Source organism: Ursus americanus, chromosome 19, assembly GCF_024610735.1.
Source record: "Ursus americanus isolate L20-20 chromosome 19, mUrsAme1.1.p, whole genome shotgun sequence".
NCBI classification, from domain to species: Eukaryota; Metazoa; Chordata; class Mammalia; order Carnivora; family Ursidae; genus Ursus; species Ursus americanus.
In genome coordinates this window covers 32,314,448-32,327,600 of record NC_142145.1, presented here as the reverse complement: position 1 = coordinate 32,327,600, position 13,153 = coordinate 32,314,448, and positions in this window count along the sequence as shown.

Here is a 13,153-nt window from a genome sequence, read left to right as displayed (position 1 = left end):
TAATTCCACTTCTAGGTATTTATCCAAAGAAAATGGAAAAACTAGTTTGAAAAGATATAGGCACTCCCGTATTCACTGTGGCATTATTTACAATGGCTAAGATATGGAGACAACCTAAGTGTCCATCAGTGGATGAATAAATAAATAAAGTGTGAGATATATATGTGTGTGTGTACATATATGTATCTATATGTGTGTGTATGTGTGTATATATACACACACAAACAGAAAGGAATATTATTCAGCTGTAAAAAAAAAATAAAATTTTGCCATTTGCAACAACATGGATGAATCTCAATGGCATTATGTTAAGTAAAGTAAGTCAGACAGAAAAAGACAAATACCATATGATCTCTTTTTATATGCAGAATCTAAAAAACAAACAAACAAAAACAAGCTCATAGATACAGAGAGCAGAATGCCAGAAGCGGGGGTAAGATGTATACAAAATGAGTGAAGAGGATCAAAGTTTAAAAAAAAAAGAAAAAAAGAATCAAACCCACGACTAATCAGTGCTAAACTAAATGAGTAGACCAGCAGTGGGACAGTGTTTTCTGATGATGCATTTCACAGAAATGCATCCAATCAAACAAGTTGGTAAAACTTGATTTTTGTTAAATACATATTTTCAATAGTAATTGATAAGGCATGTTTCTCAGAAATTTCTAATTAGTGGTCAACTGATTACCATCGATTATTGAAATGGAAGTCCATCCCTTCGTTTTGGGAGAGAGACAAATCTGTCTCAGCAGTGATGCATCTCCATTCATTTGGACCTCTCTAAACCTCGGCTGTTTTAATACCTTGGCTGTATTTACAAAGTGAGGCTAAGTTACCATCTTAAGAAGTTATTCAGTTTAGGCAATTTTTAACTGATAAAATGATAAAGCATGGAAAGAATAGTTTCAGAGCCAAAACAGGGAAAAAGTAAATTCCCTATAGTCTCAACCTTCTTAATATATACCAATAACTCTTTCTCATTTGTACCTTAAAAATTGCTGTTGCTTATAGAGAGAACTAATTTATTTACTTCAATCCATTCATAATAGCTATAGTTCACATTTCTTAAACACTTTAACATTTATCCACTTTTTAAAAATATATTATCTTTGGTGATCTTCAGAAGAGCAAAAGCAAGCAGATATATATTTGTTCCTCTTTATAGACAGGAAACCGGAGCTCACAGAGGTTACAGTAACAAAACTAGGTCTTAGGCAAAAAGCATAAAGTATGGAACATTTTAACATTCACCCAAATTTTGATTAGAAATTGTTATGAGCCAGGGGTGCCTGGGTGGCGCAGTCGTTAGGCGCCTGCCTTTGGCTCAGGGCGTGATCCCAGTGTTCTGGGATCGAGCCCCACATCAGGCTCCTCTGCTATGAGCCTGCTTCTTCCTCTCCCACTCCCCCTGCTTGTGTTCCCTCTCTCGCTGGCTGTCTCTCTCTCTGTCAAATAAATAAATAAAATCTTTTTAAAAAAGAAAAAAAAAGAAAAGAAATTGTTATGAGCCAAACACTGTGCTGGGCACAGAAGTTAAAAAATATAAGGAGTAAGCCATCCTCATCTCTTCCCACAAGTAACATGTTCCCAGCCCTTTGCTGGCACTGGATAATAGCTAACAGCAGAAATACTTTCAGCCTAAACAATGACCAAATTCTATGTGAATCTGGATTCTTGTTTACTTACTTCATATATATATATATATAGAGAGAGAGAGAGAGAGAGGTAACACAGCCAAATCCCACTCTATAACCAACCACAAAGAGAGAAATTAGAAATCCCAGAACAAGCACAACTACTTATAAATTTAATTCACTCGCACATAGCTATTTTTCTTCTTCCATCTCCTTTTACCCTTCCCTTCTTCAATATTTTCTTCTGAAAATATTTATAGAGCAGTGTCAATTCTTTTATAGGTTGAAAATCAAATTTACGTTGAAGACCAAAATTTCCATCTATGAGAAATTTTCAGTTTAGAGGCAAAACATGCAATCAAATCAACAACAGTCATAAAATATAATTGTTCTGAGATATTTAAGTACAGGATTCTGTGGTAGCATAAATAGGGTGAGTTACTGCAGGAGGTGATCCTCAAGGGTATTTGAAAATTGAGCAGGAGTATCCCAGGGGGAGAAGAGAGCTCCTGCAGATTGAGCAGAAAAGACAAAGAGCTCTCTGAGTGGTTGGGAATGACGGATGCCTGTTAATGAGTGGTAGGAAGATGGAGGGTAGAAAGGTAAACATGAGCAAAATACAGAATAGCCTCACTTGTTGTTCTGGGAAAACAAGAATAACAAAATGTAAAGTTCCAGGGCCTTCTACAACACTAATACTAGCTTAACTAACATTAGGTTTACTAATGAAGACGCTGAATTGTGAGGTGCTCAGAAAAACACATGTACTTCAGTAGGACTTTATTTTTGAAGGATGGTTTGGGTTTATTTTAGATGTACAAAAGAGTTATATTCAAAATTGGAACATCTGCTGTGGCATGGGTACCTCCATCAGAACAGATAAGTGACCAATCAAACTAGTTGCTTGCAGTAAATACACGCTGAAAATCAATACTGGTTGTGTACGAAGGAAAAATGCCACTAAGGACTTGGGATCACTTTCTAAATCCTCCTGCAGAATAATTCTGAATGTTGTGAGGAAACAGGAAGGAAAGAAACAAAAAATCAAACCCTTACATTGCTATTCATGTCTTCATCAGTCTTCCAACTGCTTGATCACCTGGCCTTCACTACAAAAGTTTCTTTCCTGAAGCACCAGTTTTCAAATGGGGCTCCATTAGTTAATGAATCCCTGTGAAAGTCCTCACTCAGTAGTTCAATGCTAAAAGTCTCCCTTAACCACGTTCAATCATTTGAACCTACCCCCCCCCACACACACATACTTTCATTAGATAAGCAATCAGGTCAGATCAAACATGGCCCCTACATCTTTAGCATTCCCTTGAGAAAATGTGGCTTAGCAGAAAGAATGTGAACTTCAGTTTAGCATAGTTCAGTGTGAATCTTATTTCTAACTCTGTGACCTTGGGCTAGTTTATTAACTTTGCTCAATCTATTTTTTCATTTGGAAAATGAGATGAATAATAGGTACTTTGCAGAACTGTTGTGAGCATTAGAGATTATTTTATAAAATGTCAAGCAGTCTGCCTCACACATAATAACTTCTCAATAAATGGTGGTTGTTATTGTAATTCCTTTCTCTAGGTTCCTATTTGGCAGCTCCCAAGCATTTCTGTACTCCCCAAGGTGCTGTCCCAGTTCCTGTTCTATGTTCAGTTGATGTCAATTAATTCCTTCTAAATTGTTACCTGGTAGGGAATCAAAGGCCCTGGCTTTGACTCTGCCATTAGGACACTTAATTACCTTGAACAAGTCACCTACCTTTTCATTGCATAGCTGTACTGTAAGGGGTTTGATTACATGATTTCTAGTGCTGCTACCAGCCCTGTGATTTTGGATTCCATGGTATTAATTGACCAGGAAAGCACTCCTTGCTGATGCCTTGTGAGTTTCTTGAGAACTATAGTAATTTACTATATTTAATTTATCCTGAAAGTCCCCTGGATGTCTAATCCTAATTAATTGATTGCTTTGATGACAACTATGATCATCAGTGAGTCAAACCATTGCCTTTCCCTGAAGTCATTTTGATAACAGACAAGTAATGGAAATGGCCATGTATACATGACTTTAGTGTTTGATTTTTATCTTTCCATATTGGTGCAAAAATACTTTCAAAGCCATGGTGAGGATATGTAGATGGAACCAAGGAAGTAAAGGGAAGAAATTTGATGTGTTGTCTTGATGAAACTTCAAAGCCCTTTACTTTTGACCTCAATTTTTCGTAGACAGAAATGAAAAGGTCCAGACTGCTGCCAAAAACATGAGTTACAGCAATTGGTTACCCAGTTGGGATCTAATAATGAGACCATTTTGGCAAGAACCCCACAAGTATAGCTATTTAACTACTGGCAGCGGGAACAAGATATGCATGATATGGAAACAATTATGTCTGTCAACTGGATCGCGAAGAAGAAAAAAAAAATAGTTATCTCCAATGTCAAGATGGTTGACAATGAAGAAATAAGCGAACTAATCTGAAATGAAGACGGGCAGTTAGGAGTGGCTCCTAATATCACTTTTCCTTATTTGTTAGATAGGACACCCCTACATCCCAGACTCTAGGCCATTTTCAACTGCCCGGGGCTTATACAGCCTGGATCAATTCATTCCATGCAATTCAATAGGACCGTCACCTCCAGTCAACATTATCTTCTGTGCTCAAACTCACCAAAAGCTATGTACTTTTCTATCTACTTTAAATATGCTAAGTGCATATAGCAAGTTTGCTTGGAATCTTTAATTTAAAATTTAAATTAAAATTTTTAATTTTGCTTTAAAAATTTTGCTTTTAAATGGAAATCAAAAGCCGATTTAGATTTCATGTGTTACATATATGGGATTTTTTTGCAAGGGTTTATTTCTATTGTCATCTTTGTCATCATCTTGAGAATCCAAATAAATGAGTGACACATAATTCAATAAATGAATATTTTTAAATGTTTAAATATCTTTAAATATTCATGATTTTAAAATATGAGTAATTTAAAATATTAAATATTTTTAAATATTGAAGTATAAAAAATTCAAATAAATACCTTTGAATGAATGAATGAGTTACAGAATGAGCTACACTGTGGTTGTACAGTGGGGAATGAAACCAGCCAAAGTCTCTTTTTTTCATGGATATTTTGGTCTAGTAGCAAAAACAAAATAAAAAAGCCCATAAAATAAATGATTATAAAAGAGTTGCTATGAAACAAACAAATGGGATACTGAAAAGAAACTAACTCCTTAGCAGCATTGAGCAATGTTTTAGATGGGCAGCCCAGGAAGGCCTCAGTGATAAGGTGATTTTTTAAACTGAGATCTTAAGTCTGAAAAGCGGCTAGTCATGTAGCAGCCTGAGCAAGAAAGCATTCTGAGTCCTTTGAGTGCGGTCTTGTGCCAAGAGTGAGGAATACCATAAGGTGCAAGTCTAAATCCCTGATCTCAGAAATTTCACCATATAAATGGGGAAGTGGGGCGTGTACAAAACAGTAAATACCAATCCTGGGAAGGTTACAACTATCCCATCAAAACAAATCTGATAAGTGAGCAGAGAGACTGGCCAGCACTGGAACAGCAGAGGAGGGACTATGACTTGAGTGAAAGTCTGAGTTTCAGTAAGAGGGAATCAACACTCAGAAGATGATTTTTTTTTTGTTTTGTTTTTTGTTTCTTGTTTTGGTTTGAGAGCGGGAGAGTGAGAGAAGGGCGGGGGGCAGAGGGAGAGAGGGAGAGAGATTCCCAACCAAGCTCCATGCCCAGCGCAGTGCCCAATGTGGGGCTCAGTCTCACCCTGAAATCATGCATGATCTGAGCTGAAATCAAGAGTCTAACGCTTAACCAACTGAGCAACCCAAACACCCCTCAGAAGATGATTTTTAATTAAAGTTCTGATTATGATTTAGAATAGGATGTGTGTATTGTCTCCACCTATAACATTCCTCCTCTATTCCAACTTTAGAACCAGGAAAGCAGTGTTATTTGTTTAGTTACTTGTTTGTTTGTTTGTTTGTTTGTTTTATTGCTTTGTTTATAAATTCAATTTCCTGTGGAGTGAACTATTCACAGTGAACGGTCAGCAAATGTTCTTCTTTGCTTACCTGGAGAGCTTAAAGCAAAGATGCAGAGTATGACCCTTGTTCGCAGCAATTAATAAATGAGGTGCATTAAGGACAAAGTACTAAAAGGGTAAGTTCAGCCCAGGCCAGGATCCCAAGGGGTCCCAGAGCTGTCTCATAGAGACTTGCCTTGGAATGGCTAGGGGAGCAAATAACCAGAGATGAGTTGATGGGTTAGGACAGTTTAACCACTTCACATTATTGAGACTCTCCATATATGAAGAATAATATTCAAGAGACCTCAATTAGTATGGTCTCAGGATGAGAGACCTCAAGGAGTCTGGCCTTAGAGTACAGAAACCAAATATAGTTTGGATGAAAAATCTATCATCAGCAGTCTTGGAAGAGATATCCTGGCTACGCTAACACTTCTTAAAACTTGAGACCAAAACCAAATGAGGCATTATTTCCCTGTGCTGAGTTACAACTCTACACAAATGTCCTTGAGTATTTGAGGAAGGGATGGCGAAGCCTATACTTCAAAGTCCCTAAGCTCGCAGGTACGATCTCATGATTGAAAGTGGATCCTCAGAGTAATTCTTTGGCTGTGAAACATTTCTGGATTTAGAATTTTTTCAAGTGCAGTTAGAATGTTGTCACATTGGAGCTGTTCCTAATTCTGTACAGTAGCCCATATGATTCAGGACCACAAAAGGGTGGTCGATGGGTGGTCAAGGTTCATTTCATTATGTCAGCATTGAATGGCCAAACTATCCCTTAATACCCACACATCTCATCAAGCTGCCTGTAAGCTCCTTTGCTTCTCCTCTTTGTTTCTCATGAATCTGTTTTTGTTTTTATTTTGGATACCATGTCTAGTTATAATGAGAGAAGGCAGATCCCTTTTATTAGATATAAAGCCAATTCTTTGCATTCTAATGAGCACTTCTTGATTACAGTACCTAGAACTTGTTGAACAGCACCATACATTGCTTTATAATTTTTACACATTTGTGCATTAATTTGATGAGCGTCAGGATGACCTTTCTACCAATGTCTCCCCCACCCCATAGCACCACACTAATTTTGCCATCCATTGTTTATCTCAAAGTATTTCAGTCTCTCAATTTCTTATTTAGATATAAACATCTCATTGAGATCTAAGAGTCTAAGTTACTGTTAGCTAGTCACCTTTTTTCAGGTTATTAGTTAAGATCTCAAACAGTACAGTTCAGTGTAGCCCAGGATCAGAACTGAAGGGCTGGAACATTCGATCTGGGGAAAAATGAAGTCACTATGTTGGTCTGCAGCCCTAAGAAACCATATCGGGACTGAGTATGGTACTGAATAAAGGAAAACAGTTGGGAATTTAGAGTTCATTTTTTTTTTTTTTAGGTAGGGAGGACTTGGAGTTTAGATGGGGTAAAAGGAGATGGTGTGAGAAAAAGGAGGTAGGAGAAGACAAACACTAATCACAAAATCTGCATAAGGTTGACAGCCCCATCGGTCCATGAGCCCAACTTCCTACCCCTGCTTTCCAACAGAAATCACTCTGAGGTTCTCTCCTCCCTTGCCAAAAATGTTAACCCTTTCTTCCCTTGTTCTCAGTTTGTGTGTATGCCCTTCTCTATTCCAGTATCCAGGGAGCACTCACATACATGAAAGATATTTCAAAATAAATGTGAGATCATTCAAAACATAAAATCTCTAAGAAGATAATATGATTCTAGGTGATAATCTTGCCTCAAAATATGCAACAGTCTATGTGGGTGAGAATAAAATATGCAAATGTATGCAATCTCTATTCATGTACACGCATAGACCTAACAAGCACTTACACCTGCAAATGGGCATTTGAGAAGAGTTAAAAGAATGTGTGGCTTTTGTCATCCTGCATACTCTCCTACCCGAATTTTGAAGTAATAGGTCAATCTTGCACTGCCATGCCAAGAGAGAAGCCACAAGCAAATTTTCTTTTGGGCTGCCGAACTTTTCCAGAAATGGGCAATTTGCTTAACCACCTGAGAGAGAAGCATGAATGAGCCAGATGCAGACACATGCCAGCAAGAACCCAGGAACACCATTGCAGGCTGCTGGAATTCACAGACTCCAAATCTGCAAAGGAAAGCAGTGTTAGTCCATCCAGCTGCGCTGACAACAATGTTAACGAAATTCCCTTTATACAGTGGTTTTGCTGAGGTCAGGTGATTACCTCACTAGGCCCTGCTTGCGAAATTGCAGCGGTCAGGAAAATGTGGAGTGGCTATAAACTCATCAGCTGGATAGCTGGGAGAACCAGTTTCAGAAAGCTGTCAGTTGAGAGATGTTTTCAACATATCAGCAGTATGATGCCCAGATAGCAGATTGCATAACAACTAGTGCAGCAAACAGATTGATTTTCTGCCCCCCGAAGAAAATGTTTGACACAAGGGGTGACCCAGTGCTTGAACAGACTTTCTGCATGAGGATCCTGCTGGACCTACCACACTTGAGTGCCAAACAGAAGGCAGAATCCAAAGTGCCAGGTAGTCTCATTTTTAACTGGAAATCAAAAATTAAGCCCCAAATATAAGAATGTATTTTTCAATAAATGCTCTTTTAAAGAAACCAATCACCTAATATCTTTAAGAATATATATAAAATATAACACCTTAAAATAAAACACCTGTTACATGTCTTTGCAATGGATGTTTGAGAATCTATTTTTTTCTTTTTCTCTTAATTTTCTAATATCACCTTATTTTGCTTTTTTCAGATGAGAACTTAATAACATCAAACCTCAAATAATGACATCTTTAATTCCTTTCAAAGCTATTTTTTATTGCATAGTTTTTTATACAAGTTATGGTGCAGCACAGTTGATAGAATTCTAAGAAATTAATTAATCAAATTAATTAAACTGCCAGATGCTTAAATATAAAATACTGTAAATTAGATATTGTTTTTGACAGCCACCAAAATAGAGTGTAATGATCAAATGAAAAATGTTAGTTATTTTTCTTCCTCACCTTGTTTTCCTGTTTTTTTAATTTTTAGTGTATACCTTTGGATTTAGTTGGGCAAGAAATAAATTATTGGATTCAATTATGGAAAAAGTCACTTTCAGCCAAGAAGCCTATATGGTGGTAAAATGCCAGCTGTATGTCTCTTGGTTGAGTTGATGAAAACTGACTCAGCAATGTTCTTCAAAGACACTTAGAATCATGTGTTTTAGAGCTGTAAGTAATTTCAAGACTTTTTCTAGTTCAGTGGGCTACTTTCCACAAGTTAAAATAATATTTCTGTTTTATTGCACCTCAGGTTCAGAAAGGTTAGATAAGTTCCTGCAGGTTATAAAACCATTCTAAAGAGACCTCGAATCCAGGCTTTCTGCTTCCTAATACAATACCTTTTTGGTTTTCCAATATAACAAAGAGGTATCACGTATGTTATGTTACCACCCTCTTTATCCATATGCATGGCAGTCACTTGTTAATAGGTGATGACCTGCTTTCCTGCCGAGCATGGAAGCAGCCCCAGAAAACATCCCATCTCATCAAAATAGCCAAGCAATCCACTCTGGAGAAGGGATGAAACTTGTGTTGAACCAGGCTCCTTTAAAGGACATTCTTCAGGGGCTCAGATTCAAGCCTTGGGACAGGAAATGTCTTCTAACTAAGTCAAAAAAGCCAATCAAAGTCATAAATTGTAACAAATGTGCCACGGTAAATGTAAGATAGTAATAATCAGAGAATCTGTTTATGTGGGTAAAGGTGGAAAGAGGGTATATAGGAACTCTCTGTACTTTCTGGGCAATATTTCTGCAAACTTAAAACTGCTCTAAAAAACGAAGTCTATTTTTTTTTTTAAGTCTGTAGATTAGCTGACCTATTCCTATAGTCGATCCATGTGGATCATCACATGGTACATTTGCACATGGCCATTACGAGGCACCATAAATGCAACTGTGATGGACAAGTCAACGTAACTCACATTATCTGTTCAGTGTATTTTGAGGATGTGTTTGAAACAGGAAACCTCAATACACATCTTCTACATTAAACTACCTTTGATGTGTATCCATGGTACAAGTTTTTTTTTTTCTTGATGATGGAGTAATTACCAAGGCATAATAGTTGTTGTCAAAATACTTTTTTTTCTTGCAGTTTCCCTAAAATTAGCAGGCTTAAGCTGTGGAAGACAGTATACTTCAAGTGAGTGTACTATGATTCAAGGCTAAATAGGTCCCGTAGGAAAAGTTTAAGAAAGTGATGTTGTTTAGCTTGGCAAAGAGGAGACTAAAGGGTGCTCTGAGAATTGTGTTTGAAATATGATGATCTATTAAATGGAGGACAGGAACCAGCTGTTCTTCATCTCCAGCGAGGAAAGAATAGGGAATTGACTCAATGGAAGGTGTGGTTTTGGGTATAGTAGTCCTTCCCTAATTAACCCCACTCCTCTGAACATTATTTTACCCTTCTTTCATCAGAGACTTGGGTTTTAGCATATAGCATAAAATTCTACATATATTAATAGTCTTACTTTGTAATCTTCCCAAGACACTTTAGGTTTTATCTATAAGAAAGCATGTTATCTGCCATAAGCTATAAACTAAACCTAGTATATAGTATTTCTTTTCAACTCTTCAGTAAGCCACCCAATGGCATGAACCATTTCCCCAAGAAACAGGTTAATAAATGCTTATGGTCTATTGGTATACTGAAACTTTCTGAATATGAAAACAAACCTAAACTTACTCAAACCCTGCACGGTGAGAGCAAAGAACTATCACAAATATCTCTTCTGTATTATCACACCACCACGCCCATCACATACATGCCCCACAGAGGGCTCTTACTCATTCCCTGAGTCTTAACATATTACCACATTTATTAGCCATGTACCATATTCTACCTCAGGGTAAGTATTTCCTCAGGACGGAAGAGACACCTTGGACATTAGGTCACATCTTTGTGTACCATTAATTGTATCTAAATCACATCATTGAGTAAATATACAGCAAACCTGTTATGCGTAATATAATGATAAAATATAAAATATAGATACAAAAAAACCCTGATGCTTCCTCTTCAAGAGCTTACCCTTCAGAGGGGAATGAAGAAATTCAGGTATACATATCTCAGTTTGAGGCAGAGGCTGAGTAGACAATGGGGGTTTTCTGAGAATATAATTCACCTTTGGAAATAAAGTGGGAATCACTGAATGCATCATTAGGACCAGAGTGAGGCCTTTAAAAATAAATGCCTCTCCCAAATGCAAATCAGGAGACAGGGACTTTGGTAATCCTTGAACTCAGGAATTAACATCCTATGGCAGAAGCCCACCTCAACACGACTGGCAAGAAAAGAAAAGTGGGCATGATTCTAAGAGCTTCAGAAGTTAGGAAAAGCTTATCCTTCTATGTATTTCTTATTTTTGTTTCCCAAGTCTGTCTTCCTATAACCAATAAAACCTACAATCTGAAAATAATTTGTGTGCTTGAATTTAGAAGCCACAAGAAAGCAGAACCAAAGGAAAATGTGTCCATAGCCAACATCAGACCTAGGAGAAAGAAAACCGTGGGAGACAGGGGGATGAATGTAGAAACCTAGAAAGAAGAAAATTTGCCTGAGTGCCATGCCTTTCATGAATAGAGGGTGTCAGAGGGAGTCTGAGATGCATGACTGTGTGCTGAGAAGTGGAAAGCCCCGTGTGGAGCTGGCAGGGGTATATAGGAAAATACAGGTAGCTCTAAGTTTGGGGGGGAATTATAATTTAAGTGTGAACAAAATGCTGTACATCAGTAAGAAGTGGAGGACTCTTGGAAGACACCTTGTAAGAAGTGGCTTTTGACCAAAGGTAGAGAAAGAAATTTGGCAAATAGGTGTAGGGAGTGGACAATTTTAGGAAAATTTTAGGAAAATTCCAGAGTGTTTTACCCATCCCACAAGTACCAGTTACGGCTTTGAGTAGTAGGAAACCAGGCTCAAATGTTAGCTTTCTAAATTTCAGCCTTGTAACGGCTCTCTAGCCCTAACTAAAAATCTCCGAATAAATTAGGAGTAAAGAACTGATGTAAATGGTGGTTGATCATTTGTAAGTAGACAAACTGAAGAGTATAACACCTGTGTTACTGCTTGAGAATAGTCTAGACCTAAAGCTGGCAAGAATGGTGGATAGATGAATTTTCTAAGATTCCAGAGTTGGGAATCTATCTGTCCTAAAATGAGACCTTATCCATCATCATCCTGCGATGGCACAAGCAGAGATGTCCCATATGGATACGCCCACCGTGCAACAACCAATAGGAAAAGGTGGCAGATGTTGTCAGACAACTTAATCACTTTTAAAACATACCCATTTTTTTCCATGGCACTGAACTAACTTATTTGAAAACTAGTTGATTTCTTCACTACTTTGCTTTTTCTCTTTAACATTTCAGAGCATTATAGGAGGATATTTAACTAACTGTTAAATATATGTAATTGACCACTGAGTACTTTTTTATCTGATTCTTATCCAGAAAGTTTATATAATATATACTTACACACTCACATACACACATGAGTTCTGCATGCAAAGTCACAGTGAGGAACTGAACCAACTTTCACGTGATATGTGATCTTTGAACTATCCTCTCCCTAAAATTGCAGAAATTGTGGACAGCATATGTATCATTCTCTTTACATGAGCTTAGATTTTTAGAAACTCTGAATCTTGTTCTAAGTATCTACCTTGGTCAAAGGATTTGATTTAATCTTCATGTGGGAAACAAAGGCAGAAGTAAACATAGATAAAATTAAATGGCCTTATAACCTGCAGCCCATTGACAGGTACTTGAGGCAGGCAGAGTATAAAGTTCCTCCGGGAAGCTCCCAACTGTCTTAATGTTAATGCCTTGCAAGAGGGAAAAACAACCTTGGTTTGACAGTAGCAAGACCTCTGGTATCCTGTGAGTCTTCTTTAGCATATGAAAATCCTTTTGGAACTTCCTTTATCTTTACTTCCCCCAGCCCCAAAGTATAGAATCAGTTGCTCCTCACAGCCCTGGGGCAGCAGCTCTTTCTGCCCTCTGGTCCTGTCCCTGTGCTTTAATAAAACCACTGTTTTGCACCAAAGACAGCTCAAGAATTCTTTCTCGGATGTTGGCTCCAGAGCCCACCAACACACCAACCTCACCAAGACATTCAAAAACTATATCATTCTAAGTCTACATTTCCCCTAAAAGAATGAAGATACATTAATTAAATGAAGTTTATTTTATCTATATAGGTTGACTTTTTAAAAAAAAAAAAAAAGATATATTTATTGGGGCACCTGGGTGGCGCAGTCGTTAAGCGTCTGCCTTCGGCTCAGGGCGTGATCCCGGCGTTATGGGATCTATAGGATCGAGCCCCACATCAGGCTCCTCCGCTATGAGCCTGCTTCTTCCTCTCCCACTCCCCCTGCTTGTGTTCCCTCTCTCGCTGGCTGTTTCTCTCTGTCAAATTAATA